The sequence below is a fragment of the Sciurus carolinensis genome, chromosome 13, assembly GCF_902686445.1.
Source record: "Sciurus carolinensis chromosome 13, mSciCar1.2, whole genome shotgun sequence".
In the NCBI taxonomy this organism is placed as follows: Eukaryota; Metazoa; Chordata; class Mammalia; order Rodentia; family Sciuridae; genus Sciurus; species Sciurus carolinensis.
In genome coordinates this window covers 37151290-37178211 of record NC_062225.1, presented here as the reverse complement: position 1 = coordinate 37178211, position 26922 = coordinate 37151290, and the positions used below count along the sequence as shown (strand labels likewise).

Here is a 26922-nt window from a genome sequence, read left to right as displayed (position 1 = left end):
CCCCAGACCCCCCAGAATTGCAGACAAGGACAGTGCAACAGTTGATGCCCAACATTTTCTTAAGGTCTGGAGGTAAGTACCTGGCAGTAATGTCCCTGGCCAGGGTGAAGTGTTATTTCAGCAGTGGTTCTCACTGATCAAGAAACTGCATCTGCCCCCACCCCTGCCCATTTTGGCAACATGGGAAACAACCCCAATAAGATGGAGCCTCATTTAAAGATTCTTAAGATAATTTTGATATCTCAAGATCTTCAGATAAAACATGATGACCACCTAAACTTTTACAAGAGAGTTCTACAGGATAATTCCTGGTTCCCTGAAGTAGATTGTTTGATTCTGAACTTTGGAAGTGAGTATTTCAAAATAGTAATCTAAATGCTCATGATAAGGGAGGACTAGAGCCAAAGCTATTTTCTTGGCTGTCTTATCAGCCTTGGGAACTAAAGTGGAGACTTCTAAACCAGACAGTAAAGATAATCTGGAGATAGAGAAGCAAAGAAAAGAATACTTTACCTTGTTATGACCTTTACATTAAAGTCTGGAGGACTTAACATCTCCCCAGCATTCCATAAAAGGGTTTTTTAATCTTATTGTATTTGGGTATGTGGGTGCATTGGTGGTTCAGTGATTAGTTCATCACATTACTTTTTGTCAGTCCTATTTTTATTATTTCAACTGGAGTTTTTTAAAACATCTGTTACATTGCAATGGAAATTCACCTATAAAAAGGCCTTTACCTTTGAGTTATGTGTATATCATGTTGTCTGATAACATGCAGTCTATAAATGTGTGCCCAAATATCATGTACATGATGTTAAAATTTATATATAATGAGCACTCATAAATTAAAAAATTAAAAAATGGATCCAATATGTTTAATTCACATGATTTTAAAGGGTTTAATTTAAATTGGGCAAGCAAAGGAAAAATGTCTTTAAAAAAATAACTCACAGGTTTCCAAATGTGTTGCCATCCGCGGATATTTATTACCGCCCGCAGCAACAATTGCATGGGTATTTATCAGTGGTGGTCTGGAAACTGAACTACTTTTTCTGAGCTGCTTCCTTACTTGCTTGTTTATAGAGGATAGATGAAATGAGGCTTATTGCTTTGAGAGGAGAGAGAGAGGCTTTGCATAAGAGAGAAAGAGAGACTTTGCTTAAGAGAGAGAGACTACACTTTCAGAGATCTATATCTTCTTAGTTCTGCTGCTTCTTAAAGGTGCATCCTGCATCCTGTGAACTAAAGGTGCGTCTATCTGAGGTGCTTCTTAGTGATGCGACCCGCGTACTGTGATCTGCCTATCTGTGACCTAGAGGTGTGTTCTCAATTCTCTGCTCTGTGATCTGCCTTCCGCCGCTGCCTGCTGCTTCTCTCTGTGAGCTACTTCTATTTGATTGCTGCCTTTTCTTCTTCCTTTCTGCTAATGGCTTCTCTCCACTTCTTTCTGCTAGCTGCTGCTCTTTGTTGTCGCACCCCTGCCTACTGCCCACTTATATTCCCTCCAGGAGTGGAGGGCGGGGTCATGCCAGTTGTGATCAGGCAAGGGGCCAGCTGCCCTATCACAGCAAGGGTCAAAACGAGCAGGCCCAAGCAGGTGCACTCGGGAACACCTGTGCACGTGTTGTGCGCATGGACTTAACTGAATACGGCCAGTGATAAATCACCTGAGTGTGCTTATGTCAATTAACCTCCTCACTGCTGATGTGATCAGGTGCCATTCTGGTGTCGTACACATGGCACAGCCCCCAACACAAATGGGTCTAATAAAATGCTGATGTCTATAAAATATCTAACCAATTGTTTCCTAGGACTTTTCTTCAACAGGAAGATGATGACAGATGTTACTTTATATATTTGTTTGATATTTTAGTTTTTACAGTAAAATAAGTAAATTAGATTTAACATGTATAAAATTACTTAGATATGTTTGAACAAAGACATCTGATTAATTTGCAAGGTTAAAATGCTAACTTTTAAACATAAAACCAAGTAATCTTAACTTCTTAAATTCCATGGGATGATATACTAAAACAGTGTTTGTGTTTTTAAAAATTGCTAAACAGGTGTTATTCCATGTATGAGGAGTTCAAAAGGTTTCAACTGGGTTTTTGACTAGAGTACTATAAATAACATAAAATTTCATCTTACATAAATGGAGTAAATTATCAAAATTAAAAAATTTTATAAGGGTCACTTCAAAAATGTGAACAAGAAGGGATCAACAGATAAAAGACCCAACTACCCCATTCCTTGGTATTTATACAAAAGTACTAAAATCAGTATATTACAGTGATACATGCACATCTATGTGAATAGAACTATTCACAATAGCAACACTATAGAACCAGCTTAAGTGCCTATCAACAGATGAATATGAAAAGAAAATTTGGTATACACACACACATACATACATACACCTCAATGGAGTTTTACTAAGTCATAGAGAACAATGAAAATATGACATTTGTTGGTAAATGGATGTAACTGGAGAACATAATGATAAGTGAAATAGTAAGTCAAGGGTCAATTTTTTTTTCTCTCACATGCAGAAATTAGAGTAAGAAGGGAAAAAAGGGGATAAGAATCACATGAAGATGGAAAAGATCAATGGAATAGAGGAAGAGGATTGGGGGAAGTAGGGATGGAAAAGGCAAGAAGTTGAGAAATGAAATTTACCACATTATGCTGTATACATATGAGACTATACCACAGTGAATTCCACCTTTATGTATATCTATAAAACACCAAAAAATAATAAATAAATAGAAGGAGGATCAGAAAAGCAGAGGGAGGTGAATGGGGGAGGGGAGGGCAAGGAAAATGGAAGTAATAGAGATTGAAATGAAGCAAATTGTATTCTATGCATATATGTATATGTCAGTGAACTCCAATGTTATGTATAATTATGCACTAATAAAAACATTAAAAATAGAAGCTAAATAGAATTTAGAAAGATTTTAATAAAAGTTTTAAAAAGTCAAAAATAGATGTGAGAAGAAAATTTGTAACAAAAATACAAGTTTTCTAAAATGTATTTAAATATGATATACTATTTTAAGAATACATATTTGAAAACACTTTAAACTGTTTCTGGAAAATGTTAATAACAAATGTTGCTGGGAAAACGAAATCCATATTAGCAAAATGAAATTAGACCCCTACCTCTCACCCTACACAAAACTCAACTCAAAGTAAATTAAGGATCTAGGCATTAGACCAGAGATCCTGTGCATAGTAGAAGAATAAATGGGCCTAAATACTTGTTGAATTCCTCAACAAGACACTGAAAGCACAAGAAGTAAAATAAAGAAATAATAAATGGGATAGTATCAAACTGAAAATTTCTTCACAGCAAATGAAACAATCAAGAACATAAACAGAGAGCCTACAGAAGTGGAGAAAGTCTTTGCTACCTGCACCTCAGACAGAATACTAATCTCCAGGATATATAAAGAACTCAAAAACCTTAACTCCAAATAATAATAACCCCATCAATAAATGGGCAAAGGAACTAAACAGACACTTCACAGAAGAAATATGAATGATCAACAAATATATGAAAAAGTGTTCAATATCACTATCAATTAAAGAAATGCAAATTAAAACTACACTGAGATTTTATCTTACTACAATCAGAATGTAATTGTCAAGAACACAAGTAACAATAAATGTTGGCAAAGATGTGGGGGGGAAAGGTACACTCATACTTTGGTGGTACTGCAAATTGGTACCACCACTCTGGAAAGCAGTATGGAGATTCCTCAGGAAACTTGGAATGGAACCACCATTTGACCCAGTTATTCTGCTCCTCAGCACATACCCAAAGGACCTAAAATCAGTATACTGTAATGATGCAGCCACATCTGTGTTCATGGCAGCTCAATTTACAATAGCTCAGCTATGGAGCCAACCTAGTTGCCTTTTAATAAGTAAATGGATAAAGAAAAATATGGTACATATACAACATGGAATCTTAGTCATAAAGAAGAATTAAATTATGTCATTTGCTGGTAAATGGATGGAACTGGAGGCTATCATGCTGAGTGAAATAAATCAATGCCCAAAAACCAAAGGCCAAATGTTCTCTCATATGGGGACAGTGACTCACGATATGTGTTGGGGAAGGAGAAATGGAGACTCACTGGATTGGGACACAGGGGAATGAGAGGAAGGAAGTTTGGATGGGAATGGGAAAGACAGTAGAATGAATCAGACATTACTTTCCTATGTTCATATGTGGATACACAATCAATGTAACTCCACATCATGTACAAAGATAAGAATGTGAAGTATGTATGTATATGTCAACATACATTCTACTGACATGTAAAACTAAAAAGAACAAATAAAAAATTAGAAAAATAAAATAATGTTGATAATCATGTAAAATTTTATCTCCATTCCTCAGTTAAATGCAATTGCGAATGATATCCTTATTTTTCTGATTATTTATTTATTTATTTATTAGAGATTAATGGTTATACACAGTCATTGGATTAATCCCAACAAACTCATCATATATGCATTTAGGAAATCAATTTTAGTTCATAATATGATCCCCCTTTTCCCCTCTTTTCCTTCTTCCTCCCCTCTCCTTTTCCTTCCTCTACTAGACATCATTTTGCTCTAGTAATGTATTTGATTTGTTCTTTATGTGATCTTATCATTCCCCCCTTTCCTTTATTTTACTCTAGATTCCACATATGAGAGAAAAACATTCAATCTCTGAGTCTCTTTCTTTCTTTTTTGAGAAAAAAAGGAAATTTTAATGTTTTGCTAGAAAAGGAGAAACACAGGGGACTCTGGTCCCAGAGGCTATGAATCTGTCCATCAGGAGGAATAGGAGTGTTTTAAAGAGGTGATTTGAATGCTACTTTCCAATGTTTTGTTCATAGTTGTAATTCACTTGTTAATTTGGGAGATAGTCTTTCCTGAGATCTTCTGGTTCCATCCCCAAAGTTGAAATTACTTCATTCCTGTGGTGGGTATGTGCTCAAAGGAGGATAATTATGCCTAGGATGGGGAATAAATGTAATCCTGTTTCCCCTGAGGTTAGGGAGGGGTCTGAGATTAGGGAGGACCAGGGAGAGAGGAAGAAAAAGAAACATGTCAATTTTAAAAATCAGTTGCAGTGGCAGAGAGAAAGTGCTATGTTCAAGCATAAAGTGAACCACTGTAATATTTCCCAATTGTTAGTTTCTGCATTCTATTTCTGTGGAAAATGGGCAATGACATCTCCAAGCTGCTTTCTGCTGAGAGAGCAAAGTTGGAGGAAGTGACCTGAAGTCCTTGTTCTTTATCATGTGGGACATAGAGAGTTTAGGGTATTCAACCTCAGAGCAGTTCAGAGATCCACAGTGGCAGATGGCAGGTGACTGGACAAGGCATACATAGCATGATCTCTGATCATGCTAAAACAACAATGAGACAGAAAAGCATTATCTTTTTATAGACAATTAGCACAAAAGCAACTAGTATTTCAGCCATTTTTTGAAAACCATGAAGACAATAACTCATAATTATCTGAAAAACAAATCAACAGATCTTGTTTATCTACACAGGAGGTTAGAAAGATTTGTAGGTCTACGAGATCAGCCTCAAATTGATTCAGGACAAATTTGACTCTAGAGTTCTTTGTGATCATTATTTTTAGGCACTCCCACACAAGAACTCTTCCCTTAGAGTGTCCAACTTTACTTATATTGTCTTTCCTTTTAAATGTCCATATAGACTTTACTTTGGCTATACTCGCCTATCTAGTGGTTTTAACCAACTTTCCTCCTATCTAAGTTATGAGTCAGCTAACATTCCTCAGAAATCACTCAGGATCTTATCTTGGCTTCTTTAGCTTTCCTCTACTAGTGGTGCCATCTCAGGATGGGCCAGGTCTTGCTGACTATATGTGGCTTCTCCTGGAAGCATCAGGGACATTTCTCTCTCAAATGATCCTCCTCTTTGCAGAATGTGCGCTGGTGTTTTCCTGTTCTCTGAGGTCCTCTTGATCTCCCTGATCAGCAGATCAGGTCACTTTCCAGAGTTGCAGGGTCTTTCGAGGGGTCCTGTCATTCTTTCTGTCCTGGTGACCTTACACAGCAAGGACCAAAATATTGGCTGCTTTTTCATTGACCCTCTTACTTCCTTGTCTTTGTCTCCAAGTTTTTGTTTTTGAACAACTAGCAGGCCAGTTTCATCGGTCTTAAAGTGGGAGTAATTAGTTATATTTTAATATCTATAATTTTACACTTACCCCTTCTTTTAGTTGGAGTTAGTATTAATACTGCAAGTCAACATTATATCCTATCTATCCTATAGATGATGGTTTATTGTATCAAATTAATTCAGGTTGATCTGTTAGAAGTAGTATTTATGTGAAACACTAATAGACAGCAGTTCTGAAGTTTTATAAGGAAAACACAAAATGAACATTAACATATCTTTGATATCTATTTAGCTTCTAAAAGGACCCATATATTTATCAACTCAATTACATATGTTTTACTTTTTAAAACATTTATAAACCTAAATAACTTTTACAATTTACCCAAATTTTTACTTAAGTTTTGTATTATAGCCCCTGCTTACTTTGAGATCACAGTAATCTTACAAGAAAAAAAATTCAGTCTTTTGAACATGACTTTAAATAAGGCTAATTCTAACCTACTTTGGAGCTCTCCTAATATGGTGAAGGATGAGAGGCAGAGCTTTAACTCAGGTGAGGCTAGCCTTTTGACAAATTTTTAAAAAGTATTTTATTTCTAAATCTGATCTTTTCCCCCTTTAAAAATATCATTCTATGAAGTTCTTATGCATTATTTCCCAAGTCTCTGAATATCAGTTAATATAAGACATTACATCTGAAACATAGTCAAACATAAAGTCTAAGAGAACTCTTAACTTCTTTGTTTGGAAAAGGTGGTAGAATGTTTTTATGTTCCACATTGTCAACCTTTAAGCAGACCAGACTCTCCTTAACACCTTCCAAAAATACATTTAAATTCCCATCCCAATGTAATGAGCAACACAAAATTTTATATATGACTTACTGACAACAGGTTACTTTTATCCAATTATAAAACATTAAATGACATAAATAAATACCAACCATATTTGTTGTGTTTACATAAATCTGAAGGAGAGGTGAGCATGCTGTCTCCTCACTAGAAGCAGGCAGTGGGGGCATCTGTGTGAACAATCAGAAATGTGGGTGATAGTCTGAGACATTGCCACCAAGCTGGAAACTGGAGGGATGACTGAGACTGACCCTAAGACTGTGTAGGACCTTGCTTCAGTGGTGCACACTCCTGCAGCAGATGCAAGATAAATTCCAGACCATGTCCAACCAGATCTTTGGAACTATTGATAATATGAGTAGTTGCATTGATGATCTGGAAAAACCATTGAAGACATCATGACAGGCTGGCGTGAAAGAACTGGAAGGCAAAAACAAGATAGCTGCCACACAAGAGTTGAAAGTTGCTTCTAACGACCATGAAGTTTGGAACACCATTTTTCCGAGACAAGAGAAGACTGAATGGATATTTGCAACTAACTACTGTGTAGACAGGTTTTACATTTTGGTGCATTTTTATCACATACCATATAGTTAGTTTTTAGAGTGATTTTTCCCCCCAGTTTATCACACATGGTATCTTCACATCTTGGAACTTGGTCAGCTATGTCTGTCACTACTTTTTTACCAAAACTCAGAATTTGAACCACAACTTATGACTAGTCTGTGAGATCAGATGCTAAAGTCAGTGAAATGTAACCACTGCCACTGTACTATATTAGCATTTAAATACAGAAAATACCCGAATAGCCTTTTGTAATGAGGCATTTATTTGTTAGTGTTTTGTGTAAATTCCCAGTACTTCAGTAGACCGTTAGTTGTTCATCTACAATGTTTACCACAAACAGCAAACTTTTAAAACTCAATTATTCCATCCTTTCTCTGAGCTACTGATTGAAGAGGAGGAAGTGGGGGGGGAGAGAGAGAAAAAGAGAGTTGATTCTGTGTCAGTGACTTGGGTAGAAAATGATGAGTGACTGGTAGTAGGCTCAAGTTTTTGAACTATTTCTTACCTAAATCCTTGTAGAGTAATAACTTTTGTTGTTGATTATAGAGGAAAAAGATAATAACATTTGCCATTAAAAATGCATTTACAGAAATACTTAGCCTAGAGACCAATATTGATAACCTAGAAGATAATTCATGTAATTTTCACCACAAAGTAATTTTCTACAACCAAAACATAAATGCCTGAAAATGTTAAGGAATGTTATGGGAAACAAATAAAAACAGTAGGATTTAAGTTTCCCTTATTACCAGTCTTGTTTGTATTGCAAACATATAATAAGAAATATTTTATCTTATTTGTAGATTATGTGAGGAACACAAATTCTGTAATAAAGCTACCAGGATTGTGATCCAAGCTGCAGCAACTTCTGGGAGCAGGCCAGCAGCTGATTATGCAGGACAGATTATGTGTGTGCTGCCCAGACAGTGCCAGCTGCAGCCTGCATGCAGGATGGGCTCAGACCTCCTTAAGGGTAGTAGAAATGACAGACTACTGACTGTTGGAGGATGATGGGGACTTGGGGAAGAGTTCACTTCCTCGAAGTAACATGTTTCAGAAGCAAAAAATAAATATGCCTGAAATCCTGCTAAATAAATAAATAAATAAAATCTGAAGGAGACTATTGCTGCAGACAATCTTAATTTGGAGAGTACCAACTTGGTAAAGTACTGTCTTAAGCTTCACATTTAACTGTTTAACTTTTAAAGTAAAATTTAGAATTTATAATGTATGATAACAATAATCACAGGTCTGCATGTTGTTAGCAGTACTAGCTAAAAATCAAAGAATAGCTTTAAATCTCTTATACATTTAGGAAACAGTGTTAATGATTAGAAATAGACTTAGTCAAAACACATATAAGACAGGTCTTCAAGTGACAGTGTGGCTCTTCTATGTCAGTTGCAATATATAAAAAAAGAGCACTTATTGGTTACCTTGCCAGTAAACCTAGAAGAACTTTCATTTTGTAAACTTTTACATAACACTTAGACAAGGCTCATACAAATATATTTCTCAGATGTATACATCTATCTAGTCACATATATTTAGGGTGTCAACTATATTTAGGTAACAACTATATTGTATATTTAGGTAACAACTATATTGTCGTTACGTAAAATAACAATTGTTTATTTAACCAGTTATGAAATAATCGTTTACAAGACTTTAAAGCAGGTACAAACCCTAATTCCTTTAAGACTTAGTTTCCCTAAGCAACAAAACCTAACAGATACAAGAAAAGTATCCTAATATACAAGAGCACATCACTGTTTCAGACTTTTCTTCATATAAGCACATTAAAACTTGAATAACTTTGTGTTAATTATAGCCAATTTCATCACATACACAAATATTTTGAGATTTACCTTCCACAAACCTTCTGCCACTTACTTAGATATGCAACTTGTTTACATCCTTAGTTTTGTTCTCTCTTTATCTTGTGCTTTAACACAAGAATATTACTTTACCATACAGAATACTTTCTTATCCAGAAACATTTAATTTATTTACTGTTTCCATACTAAAATATATTTACATACCTATAACTTTCTTTTAACTCTTTTCTAGTTTCAGACCTTTTTTTAAAATTCATATCCTGGAACAATCCTTATGAATGTTATTTGTGCATTTAATGTACATGAATTCTCATTCCACTAGCGGAATCAGAAAATCTGGCATATACACAAATGTTGTCTTAATCTTTTTTTCTCCCAGGTTATAGTCAAGAGGCTGGAGCACAGGATATTTTTTAGACTGACTTGTCTCCCTTGTTATTCTCAAAATGCCGTCTACTGTGAGTTTCCCATAGTCAATTGTACTCAGAGTCTCCTTTTGGGCCTTTTTCTTACACTAGGCATATTGATAGTCAATGAAGGAGGACACTTTCATCATTTTCTTCAGACTTCCTTGAAGATCCCTTTTCAGAGGCTGCCAATAAAACAGGGGTTGGCTTAGTTTCTGCTTTTTCTTTTTCTGGGTGCAGTTGTTTATCCTGCCAGTTTTCCCATGCATGTAGTTTAATGGAATATTTTCATAACAGGAATTGCTCTACTCCAATGATGGATATCACCTGGCCAAATGGGATATCCTGTCAGATTTTAAAAGGGGAGGCTATTCCTGTCCCCAGGTCATAAACTAACAGTACTAGGACCTACTTCCATGTCCTTTGTGGTCAGCAACCTCCATCCCTACCATGGGCAAAGGTGACTGGAAGACAAGGCAGAGACCAGGTTCTCTTTGCCCATTTCTACAGTTCAGGCAGCTTTCCCACGATTTTTTTTTTTTTTTTTTCAGATCAGGGGTGGTGGCTCGGACTCACAGCAAGATAATCTGAAGTGGCCTGGGGCAAGACTGAGAAACAGTACTGGGATTACAGCTTTTAAAGCTTTTTTAAACCCTTTCTTCAGGTGTCCTATCCTTGCACACCACAGGCAACTGCATTCCTAACGTAGCGATAGATTGTTCAGATTCCTTATCCTGCAACTGCATAAATGCTGTATATACAGAATCTCTTCCATATATTTTACCTCTGACAGACCAACTTCGACGGCAAGACTGTATGATAATCCAGAGAATCATTCAATGGCCACCAAATTGTGTTATAGTAAAACATCTTTCTCTTTGATAGGTTTACACCTGGAGGTCACTCATTCTGCCAAGTTCTTTCTTCCCAAGAGAGTATCTGTAAGGTCAATGTATCATGACCCATGCCTTAAAGGGCCAGTAACACATGTGGAAAACACAAGAGACAGACAAGAGAGGGTCACCAAAACCAAGGTTGACAGGAATCTTTAAAACAGCCAAATTTCTTCTACTTACTCTATTTCTGACATACTAATTCTATTTATAAGGTTGTAAAATTCAGAAAGTTATCAAAAGCCAGATTATTAGAATAAAACATTATCACTTTCTTAGACAGGCTTATACTTATAGGTGGTCATTTCAACTTACTTTATCTCTGACAGAACAACTCCAATTGCAAGACTGTACAAAAAAAGAAACAGACAGACAACCAGAAATGATCCCCAAAACCATGGCTGACAGATAGGAACCTTTAAAATAAATCAGTCAAGATCTCTCTCTAGCCGACTGACTATAGGATTTACACAGTATTGCCCATGTCTTAAGGTTAAATATTTTGTCTTCAATATCTGAGGTTCTGTCTTCCAGATGTTCTATCCTATTGGTTATGCTTTCTATGGAGTTCTTAATTTGGTTTATTGTTTCCTTCATTTCAAGGATTTCTGGGTTTTTTTTTCAATATCTCTAACTCTTTATTGAAATGATCTTTTGCTTCCTGTATTTGCTCTTTTAACTGTCGATTGGTGCGATCATTCAAAGCATGCATTTGCTCTTTCATCTCATCATTTGCTTCCCTGATCATTTTAATTATGTACCTTCTGAACTCCCTTTCTGTCATTTCTCCTGCCATGCTGTCATTGGATTTTATTGATGTAACATCTAGATTTGTTTGGGGCATTTTCTTCCCTTGTTTTCTCATATGGTTCAGGTATCAGTGGACTGCTAAGATATTGCAGATTTCCTCTATTGACTTATAATGTCCCTGAAGATTGCTAGTATATCCCCTCTTAGCCTTCAGTAGCCTGAAGTCTTGGAGGAAGTTGATAATGTGGTGCTCCACAAGGAAGCTGCCTCTCTAGGGGTGGTGGCCTTCAGGTGGGGTATATTCCCTGCTAGTGGGCAGAGGTGCCTCCCCTTGTTGACCAATGTCATCCAAAGGGGAACTAGGCTGTGGGCTGAGGCAAGGCCTGTTTGTGCCTGTGTCTCTGGTTTTACCATCCTTGTGGAAAAACCTCACCCGGCAGTGGACACTCACCTGGTTGGGAGGTCTCGTTGGTCAGTTCCCCTCCTAGAGGTTCCCCTCAATCCACAACTATCGCCTGGACTGGGCAGCCTTCCTCTGCAATTTTCCCAGGGGCCCGGACCTACCTCCTGGGCCTGGGAGCCTCACCCTTCACAGACGAGTCTCCTTAGGCTGCCCCTCCTCAGAGAAGCTGCCCGCAGTCCTGGAACCTTCGCTCCGCCCCTCAGCTTGTCTCTGTGCGGCTCTTCCACCAAGAAGCCGCCTAGGTCCTGGGACCCTGCTCTGTACCTAATTGCCTGGCTATGCAGCCCCTCCTCTGAGCAGCCACCTGGAGCCCTGTGCAGTCGCTCTGAGTCCAAATGACCCGCCTCACACCTCCTCCTCCTGCAGGCAGCCTCCCAGAGTTCCAGTGTGGTTGCCATGAGTCCAAGCAACTCACTGCACACCTCCTCCTCCTGACAGCCACCTGTAGCCCTGGTACAGTCACTCTGAGTCCAAGCGACCCGCCGGCTCCTCCTCCTCCTCTGGGCAGCCCCCCAGGTGTTCAGGAGCAGTCACTCTGAGTCCAAACAGCTCGCCGCGCACCTCCTCTGGGCAGCCGCCCAGAGCCCCAGTGGGTTTCTCCGAGTCCAAGCGTTGTGCTAAGCGGCCTCCTCTACAATGCTCCCAGTTGTCCGAGTTCACTGCTCCAGCGGGGGGAGGGGTGTTTCGTTGTGTAGCTCTACTTCACAGAGTTCCCTAAGTTCCGGGACTACTGCCCCATCCGGGACACTTCCCCAACGGGAGAGACTCACCTGGCGGCTTTGAGTTGGTCCCAAGTCTCTCAATATCTCCTCTTCTTGAATTCTGAGTCCTGGAGCAACATGAAATGCAGTCACCCTCTAGTCTGCCATCTTGAAAATCCACCTCTCTGCCTATGTCTTAAAAGTGGCAGTAAGAGATACAAACAAAACCACAAACAGAAAACAAGAAGGAATTCCCAAACCCAATGCCAACAAACAGATGAGAACCTAGAACAGATCAGAAGTAAATATCTCTAGGTTCTTGGGTCCTACTTAACCGTAACTCCTACACCAGTGGTGCCACAGATTTCCTCACAAAGAGGGACCACAGGTTCCCATGAAGAGGAACCAGATCTGTGGAATCAAGTGGCATGCACACTGGGGGACTTACCGGGTGACCAAGAGTGTCATGACTGTACTGAGTTCAGTTTCATTTTTCTCAAAGTGGACCATGATGGAGTAGCCTGTACTATTCAGGGAGAGAAGGCAGGAGTTCCCCAAAGCAAAAGGAACTTCAACAGCCACTGGGATGATCTGTCAGTCCCTTTACACACAGGAATACCTCCTCTGGTTCAACCTAAAGCAAACTCACCTGTCTCCTAACTCTTCAGCAAGTTGGCTTTCAATAAGTTTTCCAGTCACATTGCATCCTTAGTATGGAAGTAGAGTTCCTTGGAGATCCAGGCCTGTCCAAGAAAGATTGAACAGAGGCTGCTCTCAGGTCCCACCTGTGGTACTAAATTTGTTACCAAAAGTTCAGTCCTCATCACCAATGCCAATCCAATAATGAGAACACAGTTTTGAGAAAAAGGAAAAAGAAGTTTTATTGCTTTGCAAGCAAAAGAGAAACACAGGAGACTCCTGTCTAAGAGGCTGTGATTTGACCTTTGAGTTTCTAATTTCACTTAACATGATATTCTTCATTTTAATTCATTTACTAGAAAATGCCAAAATTTTATTCTAATGACTGAGTAGAACTCCATTCATCTATTGATGGGCATCTGGATTGATTACATAATTTAGCTATTGTGAATTGTACTGCTACAAACATTGAGCTGGGTCAAATGGTGGCTCCATTCCAAGTTTTCTAAGGAATCTCCATACTGTTTTCCAGAATGGCTGCACCAATTTTCAGTCCCATTATCAATGAATGAGTGCGCCTTTTCCCCACATCCTTATCAAAACTTATCATTATTTGTATTCTTTATCACTGCCATTCTGACTGGAGTGAGATGAAATCTTAGTTTTGATTTGCATTTCTCTAATTACTAGAGATGTTGAACATTTTTTCATATATTTGTTGATCCATTCTGCCCTTGATATCAGGAGCCTCTATGGTCTAGGTACAATTTTCTTTGTTCCTATGTCAGTCACTGTTTCAGTCATACTCTGGGAATCATAATAGGTTGCCAACTTCCTATATGAGTTCCTATATCTTGCCAATGCTCACTGCTGAGCAACACTTAGAGACTAGCAACCACTTTCTGTTCCTGGGCACAGTTATTTCAGTTCTTGCTGGACTAACTACTAATGGGGAGAGAGATTTTTGGTTGGTTTTAACTGAACCACTTCTCCCACTGATTCTGTGTCCACTAAGATCAGCCTTTCCATCTAATACACAGGTTACCCCAAGCTGATTTTTTTCTTTTATTTTCTTATTCACCAGCAGCACTGTCTTCTCCCTCTGCCTGCAGTCCCCTCTCACCTCAGTCACCATGGCTAAAACCACTGGCAGCCAAGCTGGCATGTCTCTAACATATTATTTCCTATATTGTGTTTGAAGTTCCTTACTTTCTATGTCTGTATGATTTCTTTTACAGTCCAGTGTTGTTTCACTGAGTTCCCTTAGTTATCCACCTAACTGAAGAGCAGCCTTCCTTCTTTGTAAGTCTGGTGCTACAGAACTGCTAGGAAGTGCATACTTCCTCTAACTTGCCATCTTCTGTCTTCCTCTAAGTTATTCTTACTTGGTAGTTTGGTCACAGTGATGAAAAGTTGATAACACAAAAATGGGTACCAAAAAGTGAGGTAATTGTTGTGACTATATTTGACCATATGGTTCAGAAGTTCTTGGACTTTGGAAAATTTTGGAGATGGGGTCTAGAGAGATCTTATAAAGATGTAAGTGGAGCTTCATGAGTGGTTCTTGTAGGATCTCAAAAGACTAGAATGCTGATAGGAATGTGGACAGCAAAGATTCTGCTCATGTTTCAGATGGATATGAGGACTCTGTTGGGAATTGAACTAGAAACCATTCATGTTCCATTTTGGCAAAGAACTTGTCTACACTTCATCTATGTCCTGACAATTTCTGTGAGGCTAAATTTTAAAGTGACTGATTAATAAATCTGAGAGAGTAAATTTCAAGGCATGCAGCATTCAAACAATGACATGGGTAATGTTAAAACTTTGAACCAAGTTTAATGTGAGAATCAGAAACAAAAAGCATAAAAGAATTTTTTAATGCAGGCTTGGCCAGAAAAGTGTATGTAAAATTGAGGCAAAAGAAGACATAGTTGCTGATATTAGCAACATTAGAGAAACAAAGTACATTGCACAGAGACAATAGAAAAGATTCCTTGAGAGCATCTCAGAAGCCCATCACAGACTCGATGCTGTAAAAGTGTAAACTCATTTGAGGCTTTCTGTTTTGTTTTGTTTTGTTTTGTTTTGTTTTGTTTAGAAGAGCACACCTTGGTGTCCTGCCCACACTGGGCATCCTTGGAAGCTATTTTCCAAGGATTCATTTCACCATACTCAGCCACCCAGGCTCTCAGAGTTTGATGTAGCTATGGTCAGAGTCTCAGATATGGCTAAAACTGGTGGCAAAATGTATCAGAGTTGGAATCCCTGAAAGAAACTCCTGATAGGGAAATGCATGAAGTTTTAAGAGTGAAGCCAAAGATGCACTGGAGACCCCAGAAATTAAGAAATGCCAGGAATGTGAAACTTCTAAGGAAAACTGGAGGCAATGAGGAGTGTCAACCCAAGAGAAAGGTCATGTGAGTTGAAATGGGCAAGGCCATAGGAGTGGTGTTCACCCAAGCCATTTGGAACCCACATTATCACCACATGCCCCAGATGCTGGACATGGAGCTATAGGATTTAATATTTGTTCAGCTGGGGTTTGGTCTTGCTTTGGTCCCATCTGTTTTTTCTATGCCCCAATTTCTCCCTTTTGGGATGGAAATATTTATACAACTATATGTTGGAGGCTTATAACTTGCTTTTTGATTTTTACAAGGTCTCACAGTTAAGAGATTCCCTTGAGTCTCAGAGGAGACTTTAAACTTGGACTTTTGATCAATACTGAAACTGTTAAGACTATGGGAACCCTTGGAGATGAACTAAATTTTTCATTTTGAGATGGGCATGAGTGTATGGGGTCCAGGGGTAGAATGTTATGGTTTGGATTTGAAATGTCCACCAGAAGCTTATGGCCAATGTCCAGAGGTGGGGCTTTAAATAAATTATTGGATCATGGTATTCTTACCTAATCATTCCATTTGACTAATTAACAACTACTGAGTAGTAACTGTAGGCAGATGTGGCGTAGCTGGAGGAAGCAGGTCACTGAGGACTACAGCTGTCCCTTGAGAATATCTCTTCTCTTCTCTTCTCTTCTCTTCTCTTCTCTTCTCTCTCTCTCTCTCTCTCTCTCTCTCTCTCTCTCTCTCTCTCTCTCTGTCCGTATAAGCTGCCATGAGCTGAGCATAACATAACTTTCCACCATGCTTTGTCTGCTTGGAGACTACTTACCATAGACTGGATCTCTGAAAACAGGAAGTGAAATAAATATTTTCACCTCTAAGTTGTTCTTGTCAGTATTTTTGTTACAGCAAAGCTGGCTAACACAATAACTTTGTATTCTTATAACTTCTTAATCTCAGTAATTCTACCTGTATTCTATTGGTAGAGTGGAACTTGTTCTGAAAATAAAAATAATTTTTAATGACCCCAAGGAAAAATATTTGGGCAGTTACATTTCCCCTTGTAGAGTTGGGAGACATAATTCCATATGGGATAGAGGATCCTTATGATAAAACAATCCAGGAGGTCACAAAATATTTCTTACTTTCCCAAATAGGTTAGTTTGAGGTGGGTACCTATGAAGTGGGGGAGAGGACATATTTCCATGACATGAATTTCATGTTTCTGGGAACATTTGTGTTTTCATGGAGTCATTGAAGCATAAGAGAGAAACTGATCAGATAAGATAATAGGTGCATTCTGGAATATGTAGGACAGTTGAGATCCAGGCAAAGAGTCCAGAGATGGAAGGTTATATATTCATGACAATCAATTCTTGTTCTCACTGGGCACATTAAAATAGGCTTCCAGTAGGTCAGTTTTATAGAAAAGTTTATTTGACAGAGCTGGAAAGCCAGGTGCCTCAGGATTATGCCCTGGGAAAACAGTACCTAAGAGCAGAAGATAACAGAGGAATGGAATTCACCATGGAGAAAGGGAACATACCAGCATACCCAGAAACCAGTATTACCTGAGGTCATTCATGGCAGGTATAGGGAAGAGGAAGTTATCCAAATGAGGGCAAGTGCTTTCTGAGGTAATGGGCAAGCTTGGACCATTCTGGAGGAAGGATGTGAAATGCCCATGTGTGATAAACCAAAGGTTGAGATACAAGCCAGAACAATTTTTGCAACCTAGGCCTCGAGTCCTGAGATTATACTGGATTTGTCTCAGATCTTCAAAACATGAATCTTTGCTGTAGGTCAGGTTGCTAAATACAGGTTAGGTGAATTATTATCAATATCTCTAGACATACATCTACATATCTATTTATAGTCTACATTGGAATATGTACTGAATCCTATGAATGTGTGCTGATCCAAAATGTTAATGTTCATTTCATTTCTGTGATAAGACTGGTTTTCCTGAATGCATTGACTGGAAGAAAATATTTTTTTATCATTTTTCAAAAGATGATGTAACTTTCCTATGCACATATATTAATACAGCACAGTGAATCTCAGCACAATGTACATTAACAAGACTGTAACCTTAGAAACTTCCTTAGAAGTTTCACATTCCTGGCATTTCTTAATTTCTGGGGTCTCCAGTGCATCTTTGGCTTCACTCTTAAACCTAATTAGAACAAAATATACTCCATGTTTGTATAAATATGTCAAAATAGACTCTACTGTCATGTATAACTAAGAATAACAAATTAAAAAATAAAAAAATTGAAAAGGAACAGATGCATTCACCTGGTAATTGTGTTTTTACTAAACTAACAGAACTTCCCAGTAAAAGTATTTCAATTCCCAAGGAAAATATTAATTATCATGAAAGAAAATGACCACAACCAATAAGAAAAGCACACATAATAAGTAAATGCAATGAATATATGCAACAGAAGTATATATAATGTGATATACACATAACAGTTCAGGCTCCTGAGAACAGAAGAAGGCAAAACATATACTGACACCAATGTATGCTTTTAAAGAAACCTATATTATTTCTACACAGTGAGTTTAAGTTTTTCCTGTCCTGAGGCTATAAGTCTGTATTGATCTCTTGCATCTGATAGAGCCCAAGAAACCTGAATATGCTCTAGTTTGTGGTCCCACATGCCAAAATTGTCCAAGAGATCAAAGAACACTTCCTATTACCCAAATGGGTTGCTTGAGGTGGGTGCTCATGACTGAGGGTGAAAAGACATATTCCTACTATGTGACTTTCATGTTGCTGATAGTGTGTGTTTCCATGGAGTCACAGTGAATACCTAGAAGGGAAGCCTTGGACTAGGTGAGACAGATAGTTGGAATTTGAAGGACAGTTCAGCTCCAGAAAAAATACTCCAGACTTGGAAGTCTCCACATTCCTGACTGCAAATGTTATTTGACCCTATGAGAAATTGGACAGGCTTCATCGGACTTAGGAGGAGTTTGATTTGTCATAGCTTGGGAGCCAGGAGTCTCAGGACACTGCCCCCATGAGAACTATATTTGGAATAAAAGAAACTCAAGGAAAAACTTTTACTAAGGATATATTTGTGTGTCCCAAAGGAATTGAAATACTTTTACCGGGAATTTGTGTGTTAACTAAAAACATAGTCATCGAAGTGAATGTATATGTTCTTCTGAAACACAGTAACAAGTACTTTTCTTTCAGTACTATATTTTCATTCAAGAAAGCAGTTCTAACAGATAACAGAAAAGTGGGAAGATTATTAACATTTTGCATCACCACATATACATAGTATATAAGTGCTAATTTGTAATATATACAGATGTATGAATGTGTGTTCAGAGATATCAGTAATAGAACTGTAAGACTGTGTTTAGCATATAAATAATAAAGAAAAGATCCATGCCTAGAGAATCCAAGACATATTACTTTCAGGCCTCAATGAAACCTACATTTAGAGATATCCATAATAATTTATCCAAGCTGTGCTGAACAAGTTAGTACCAAGGCCAAGAACCATGCCAGAGGACCTAAAATCTATCCAATATTATGGCAGAGCCTTATGCACCAATGGCCTACAGTCATCTAGGGCCCCAACCTAGGTGTAGGACCTCCCTCATGAACATTTCACATCTCTCAGCAACATGAGGCCAAACCACACTCACAACCTCCCAAAAGTGGTTCTCCTCGTTCTGGTTATTTCTTCCAAATTGTACCTAGCAGGAATGGCTTCATGTTTTAACTGGGACCTAGGTATATTGATTTTTACCTCTTTCCTTGGCAAATCCTTTTCCTCAGATTTCCCCAGGTCTGCCCTGTGATTCTGACATTGAAAGGCTCTTCTAAAGGCCCCAGACTCCCCAGCTGTGACTAATAAAATCTCATCTTAAGTCTGGCCAGAGAAGGCTTAGGCCAATACACCAATATTTAGTCACCAGTGGCCCCGAGATAAATGTGTAGTCTTCTAGATCTGGGCCATCCTACCTAGAAATCAGGAAATACTCCTATACTTCCAGTTTTGTCCAAGCTTCTCTACAAGGTATTCACACTGACTCCACTGTTTATTGATTTCTGCCAGTTGCAGTGACTAAAACTGAAGCTCCTTGCTTGTTGAAATAGCTCTCATTTTTACTTCTCACCAGTATGAAGATGGAATGGGAAGTTATCAATTGGAGTTTTTTCTGGACAGATCATATTGATGCAACCATAGGTGTACCCCACTTACCCTGATGTGTACAACATGATTGCCAGATTTACATGAAGGATCTCACTCTTTTGAGGCCTACAGGGAAAGTGAAATCCTCAAACTTTGACACAATAAACATAGTATCAAAATAAACTAGCTCCAAAGAATTAGCAGGAAAACTATAGTATAAAACCCACTTGGAAAAATGTTGAAATTTTTGCAACTACCTGATATCACAGAACACTTTGGCAAGAGAAGGCTGTGTCCTAAAAAGGTACACACATATGATACATAAAATCCAGCACAGGAACATAAGAAATATGAAAAAACAGTAGCACAACACCTCCTAAAGTTTGTAATTAATCAGAAAATGACTCCAAAGACATTAAAGTGTATGAAATATCAGATAAATAATTCAAAAGAATGATTATTAAAAATGTTTGATGAATTCCAAGAGAACACAGAAAACTAAATGAAATAAGGAAGTCAGTATAGGATATTTTGAGATTTCAATAAGGCAATAGAGATATTGAAAAAGAACCAAGCAGAAATCTTAGAAGTTAAAAACACAATAACATGAAAATTTCAGTTTAATAGAATAAACCATGCTGAAAGCAGAACTTCAGAGATGGAAAAAAAAAAAAGTGGTATCTTGAACATTCAGGCAGTATTAACGTAAAAAAAATTAACCATAAGTAGAATATACAAGAACTCTGGAAGAACATTAAAAAGAATTTTAAAAGATTTAAGAATCACTGAAATTGAAGATGGTTGTGAGAGGTAGACTACTGACATGAATAGCCTCTTCAGGGAAATAATAACAAAAAATTCAACCTTGACAACGAGATGGACATCCAGAAACAAGAGACATTCAGAACCCCAGATAGACAAGATCAAGAAAAGAACCTCTCCATGACACATAATAATTAAAATGCCCAACGTACAGAACAAACAGAATTTTAAAAGACTCAAGAGAAAAACAATCATGTTAAAAGGCCAAAGTTTCTGAAAAGATGGAGAAATAGAGGAGGTCACTTTCCTGGCTGCTCCAAGGCATATAACCAAGAAAGCAGACAAGCAGCTTCTCAGCATGGTGGGTAAAAAAAAATAAAAAGGGGACTTTTCTGGGAATTAATACTGGACATTCAAAGTAGATCAAGGACTCAGGAGGTTGAACAAAATAAAGTAAGGAAGAGACCTCCAGTGACAACACTGCCATCACTGTGCAACCTGGAGTGATGGCTGAACCCAAAAGACCAGGAAATGCAAAGACTGCAGGTGACCAAGGGAAGAAAGGATTAACTCCTCTGCTACAGGAATGGAACCTAAGGTCTCCCAGCATGGACTGCCAACCACTAGGCTCTGGAGGTGTTGATTTAAAATCTTCAAATCAATCACTGCTCAACAAAGAACCTGGAAATTACCTAGGCTAAACCTTATCTGCAGGATCTCCTTTCACACTCCAGTGTCCCCACCCTGAGAGGGAAGCAAATATCACGCTTCACCCCAACAAACCACTGCTGAGAAGAGAAGTCAAGAAGTTTGTGAACTCTAACAGAAACAATTCTTTAACTTTTTGCTGAGAATTTTTTTTTCATATTTTATGTTTAATTGTAAGCTGAATATTTCATGGACACTTATAATTATACATATTTGTCTGTTTTTTCTCATTTCTAGAATTTTTTGAAGGTTTATTTGTTCTACTTAGTTGATAGATCATACATAAATGTAATATAATCTCATTTTTCCAATTGTACATATTGTAAGATCACATCAGTCATGCAGTCATATATATATACTTGAGGTAATAATGTCTGGTTCACTTCACCATCATTCCTTCCCCCATACCCCTACCCCTCCCTTCACTCCCCTCTACTCTCTTCTCTAAGATAAAGTAACTCTATTCTTCCCTATGCTCCCCCTGATTATTGTAAATTAGCATCAGCATATCAGAGAAAACATTCGGTCTTTGGTCTTTTGGGTTTGACTTATTTTACTTAGCATGATATTCTCTAACTCCATTCATTTACTAACAAATGCCAGAATTTCATTCTTCTTTAAAGCTGAGTAATATTCCATCATATATATATATATAACATTTTCACATTTTCTTTACCCATTCATCTGTTGAAGGTCATCTAAGTTGGTTCCATAGTTTAGCTATTGTGAATTGAGCTGCTATAAATATTGATGTGACTGTGTCACTGTAGTATGTTGATTTTAAGTCTTTTGGGTATATACCAAGGAGTGGGACAACTGGGTCAAATTGTGGTTCCATTCCAAATTTTCTGAGGGATCTCCATACTGCTTTCCATAATGGTTGCACCAATTTGCATTCCTACTAGCAATATATGAGTGTACCTTTTCACCCAGCATCCTGGGCAACATTTATTTTTACTTGTATACTTTATAATTGCCATTCTGATTGGAGTGAAATGAAATCTTAGAGTTGTTTTAATGCTTCTATTTTTATTTATTTTTGTTTTTTATTTTGATTTTATGTGTATTTTTCTTTTTCTCTCACTTTGTTTTCCATAATTCTCTTTCTTTCTCTTGTTCTGCTAACAAACTCTATTGTTCTCTTTCAGTCTTCCTTTAATTTTTTTACTTATATTTTCTCTCCTCCTCCTTAATGATTAACTCACTTGTATCACCTGCTCTCCATGTTCACCATTCAAAATTGAAAAAGATTTTGAAACTTACTGTTTTTAATGTTGGTAATAATTGATCATATATTTTTGTTCATTTTGACAATTAGCATTGTAAAAGTCATGGAAGTAAATATTTGGTTTAATGTTTTATATCATTTAAACTAGTGGTTGTTACTGTTTGTCTCCTCCTAAACTGTGAAGTATTAGCAAAAAAAAAAGGACACCATAAGTCCACAGAGTACAAACTCTACTGCCTTAGAGTCATACTATTAGATGGATAGACAAATAAACAACATGAAAAGTGATTGGAACAAACCACACCAAAAAAACAAAATATTGCAATACAGAATCCATCAACACCACAATGAAAGAAATGGCAGAGAATATTAGAAAGTTCATAGTTAGGCTGGTCTGCAAGGTAAAGGATGATGCAAGAAATAAAATCAGAGAGCAAATACAGAAAGTTAAAGGTCACTTCAATAAAAAAGAGATTCCAAAGAAAATAATGAAGTGGAAATCATAGAAATGAAGGAATCAATAAACCAAATTCAAAATTCAATGGAAAGCATCACCAGCAAACTAGACACTTAGAATACAGAATTTCAAGCAATGAATACAAAATATATAATCTTGAAAATAAAGTTGACCATGGAGAAAAACATGTTAAAAGATCATAAACAGAAATTTCAAGAAATAAGGGATAACAGGAAAAGACAAATTTAAGATTTATTAAGATAGATAAAGGCTCGGAGACACAAATGAAAGGAATGCACATTCTTTTCAGTGGAAAAAAATCATAAAATTCCTAAAACCATAAAAAATAAAATGGAAAATCAAATACAGGAGGGTTACAGGACCCCAAATATACAGAATTACAACAGACCCATACAAAGGCACATTGTTTTGAAAAATGCCTAACATACAAAATAAGGATAGAATTTTAAAGGCTGCTAAAGGGAAACAACAGGTCTCATTGAGAGGTAAACCAATCCTGGTCGCAGCTGATTTCTCAACCAACACCCTAAAAGTTAATAGGTCTTGGAATAAAATATACCATGCTCTACAGGAAAATGAATGTCAAGCAAGAATACTATACCACCAAAATTAAGCTTAAGATTTCATGATGGATAAAATCTCCCACAATAAACAAAAGTTAAAAGAATTCACAACTTGCAACCTACATTACATAACATACTTAATAATATACTTCATGAAGAAGAACTGCAAAACAAAAGTGAAAATCAGCAAATGGAGGAAGTACACTAGAATCAAAGGAGAAACTAATTCAAATTAAAACAAAAATAAATCAAAATGACAGGGAATGAAAATCATATCTAAATAATAACATTGAATGTAAATGGACTAAACTCATCAATAAAAAGACATAGACTGGCAGATTGAATTAAAAATCAAGACCCAACAATATGTTGTCTCCAAGAGACTCACATCATAGGCAAACACACTCACAGACTGAAGAGGAAAGATAGGAAAAAACATATCATTCACATGGGATCTCATAAACATGCAGGGGTTTCTATACTCATATCAGGTAAAATGAACTTCAAGTCAAAGTTAATCAGATGGGACAAAGAATGACATTTCATATTGCTTAAGAGAATATAATATCAACAAGACATAACAAGCATAATATTTATGCCCCAAACAATGGAGAATCTATGAACATCAACAAACCCTTTTCAATTTCAAGAATCAGATTGAACACAACACAATAATAGTGGGCAATTTTAACATGCCTCTCTCATCACTGGATAGATCCTCCAAACAAAAACTAAATAAAGAAACTATAGAACTAAAAAATGCAATTAATAATTTATACTTAACAGATATATATAGAATATTTCAGCAATCAATGACTGAATACACTTTCTTCTCAGAAGCACATGAGTCCTTCTCCAAAATAGACCATATCTTAGGCTACAAAGCAACTTTAAGCAAATACAAAACAGAGATAATACCTTTCATTCTATCAGACTATAATAGAATGAAAATAGAAATCAATTATAAAATCAAAAATAGAAACTTACACCTGGATATTAATAAATACTCAACTGAATGTTCAATGGATAGCAGCTTTTTTTATTTTATGGGTGAAATTAAAAAAATACTTAGAGGTAAATGAGAATAGCAACACAACATATCATAATGTATGGTACACTATGAAGGCAATTATAAGAGAAAAGTGTGTTACATTGCTTATTTATTAAAATAGTCACCAAATAAATGACCTAACATCACATCTCAAAGCCCTTGGAAAAGAACAACAAATTGGTGACAAAAGCAATACAATACAGGAAATAATTAAAATTAGAACTAAAATCAATGAATTTGAAACAAAAAATCCAAAACAAATCAATGAAACCAAAAGTTGGTTCTTTGAAAAAATAAATAAAATTGCTTAATTGTTAGCCATACTACCAAAGAGAAAGAGAAAACTCAAATCACTAAAATTTATGATTAAAAAGGAAATGTCACAACAGACACTTCTGAAATACAGATGATAATCATAAACTATTTTGAAAATTTATATTCCAATAAAACAGAAAATCTCAAAGACATTGACAAATTTCTAGAGACATATGACCTACTCAAATAGAACCAGGAGGACATAGAAAATTTAAACAGATCAATTTCAAGCAATGAAATTGAGGATGCCATCTAAAACCTACCAACAAAGAAAAGCCCAGGTCCAGAGATACTCAGTCAAGTTCTACAACACTTTCAAAGAAGAACTCACACCAATCCTCCTCAAAATATTCCATGAAACAGAAAAGGAGGAACTCTTCCAAACTCATTTTATGAGTTAGTATCACCCTGATACAAAAACCAGACAAAGACACAGTAGGGAAGAAATTTCAGACCAATATCCCTGGTGAAAATAGATGCAAAAATTCTTAACAAAATACTGGCAAATCACAAACAAAAACATATTAAAAATATAGTGCACCATGATCAAGTGGGTTTCATCCCAGGGATGCAAGGTTGGTTCAACATACAGAAATCAATAAACGTAATTCAACACATTAATTGACTTAAAGACTCACATGATTATCTCAATAGACACAGAAAAAGCATTTGATAAAATTGAGAATATATTTGTGTTCAAAACAAAAGAAAAACTAGGGATAGTAGGAATATACCTCAACATTTTAAAGCTATATATGTTAAACCCAAGGCCAACATCATTCTAAATGGAGAAAAATTGAAAGCATTCCCTCTAAATATGACAAGACAGAGATGCCCTCTTTTGCCACTTCTATTCCACATAGTCCTGCAAACTCTAGCCAGATCAATTAGACAGAATTTAAAAATTAAAGGGATACAAACAGGAAAAGAAAAGCTCAGACTATTTCTGCTTTGCTGATAACATAATCCCATGTTTAGAAGACCCAAAAAATTCTACCAGAAAACTTTTAGAACTCATGAGTGAATTCAGCAAAGTAGAAGAATACAAAATCAACACCCATAAATCACTTGCAATTAATCAGCTGAATGTGAAACTAGGAAAACTATCCCGCTCATAATAGCATCAAAAATATATAATACTTAGGAATCAATCTAACAAAAGAAGTGAAAGATCTCTATGATAAAACTACAGGACACTAAAGAAAGAAACTGAAGAAGACCTCAGAAGATGAAAAGATCTCCCATGTTCTTGGACAGGCAGAATTAATATTGTCAAACTGGCTATACTATCAAAAACACTATACGTATTTTCAGTGCAATTCCTATTAAAATTCCAGGGCTGGAGATATTGCTCAGTTAGTAGAGTGCTTGCCTTGTAAGCACAAGGCCCTGGGTTCAATCCCCAGAACTACAAGAAAAAAAAATTCCAATGACATTCTTCATACAAATAGAAAAAGCAGTCATGAAATTCATTTGGAAAAATAAGAGGCCCAGAATGGCCAAAGCAATTCTCAGTAAGAAGAGTGAAACATGAGGCCTCACAGTACCAGGTCTTAAATTATACTATAAAGCTATCCTAACAAAAATGGCATGGTATTGGCACCAAAACAGACTTGATGATCAATGGAACAGAATAGAAGGCACAGAGAAAAACCTACATAAATACAGTTATCTCATACTGGACAAAGGCACCAAAAACATACGTTGGAGCAAAGATCACCTCTTCAACAAATGGTGTTGGGGAAACTGGAAATTCACATGTAATAGAATGAAATTTAATCCCTCTCACCCTGCACAAAAATCAGATCAAAGTGGTTCAAGGACCTAGGCATTAGACCAGAGACCCTGTGGCTACTAGAAGAAAAAGTGGGCCCAAATCTCCACCATGTTGACTTTGGAACCAAATTCCTCAACAAGACTCCTGAAGAGCAAGAAGTACAATCAAGAATCAATAAGTGGCATGGTATCAAACCAAAAAGCTTCTTCACAGCAAAGGAAACTATCAAGAATGTAAAAAGAGAGCCTACACAATGGAGAA

The 26922-nt window shown here is 36.9% G+C and overlaps 1 long non-coding RNA gene across 1 annotated transcript; it reads right to left on the bottom strand.

The window, feature by feature from the left end:
• Positions 1–9642: 9642 nt before the first annotated feature.
• On the bottom strand, positions 9643–13377 carry LOC124962688 (uncharacterized). The gene is made up of 3 exons (XR_007104557.1): positions 13282–13377; positions 12702–12760; positions 9643–10010 (listed from the first exon to the last, which is right to left on the bottom strand). It is a non-coding gene; the product is annotated as an uncharacterized LOC124962688 (long non-coding RNA).
• Positions 13378–26922: the final 13545 nt, after the last annotated feature.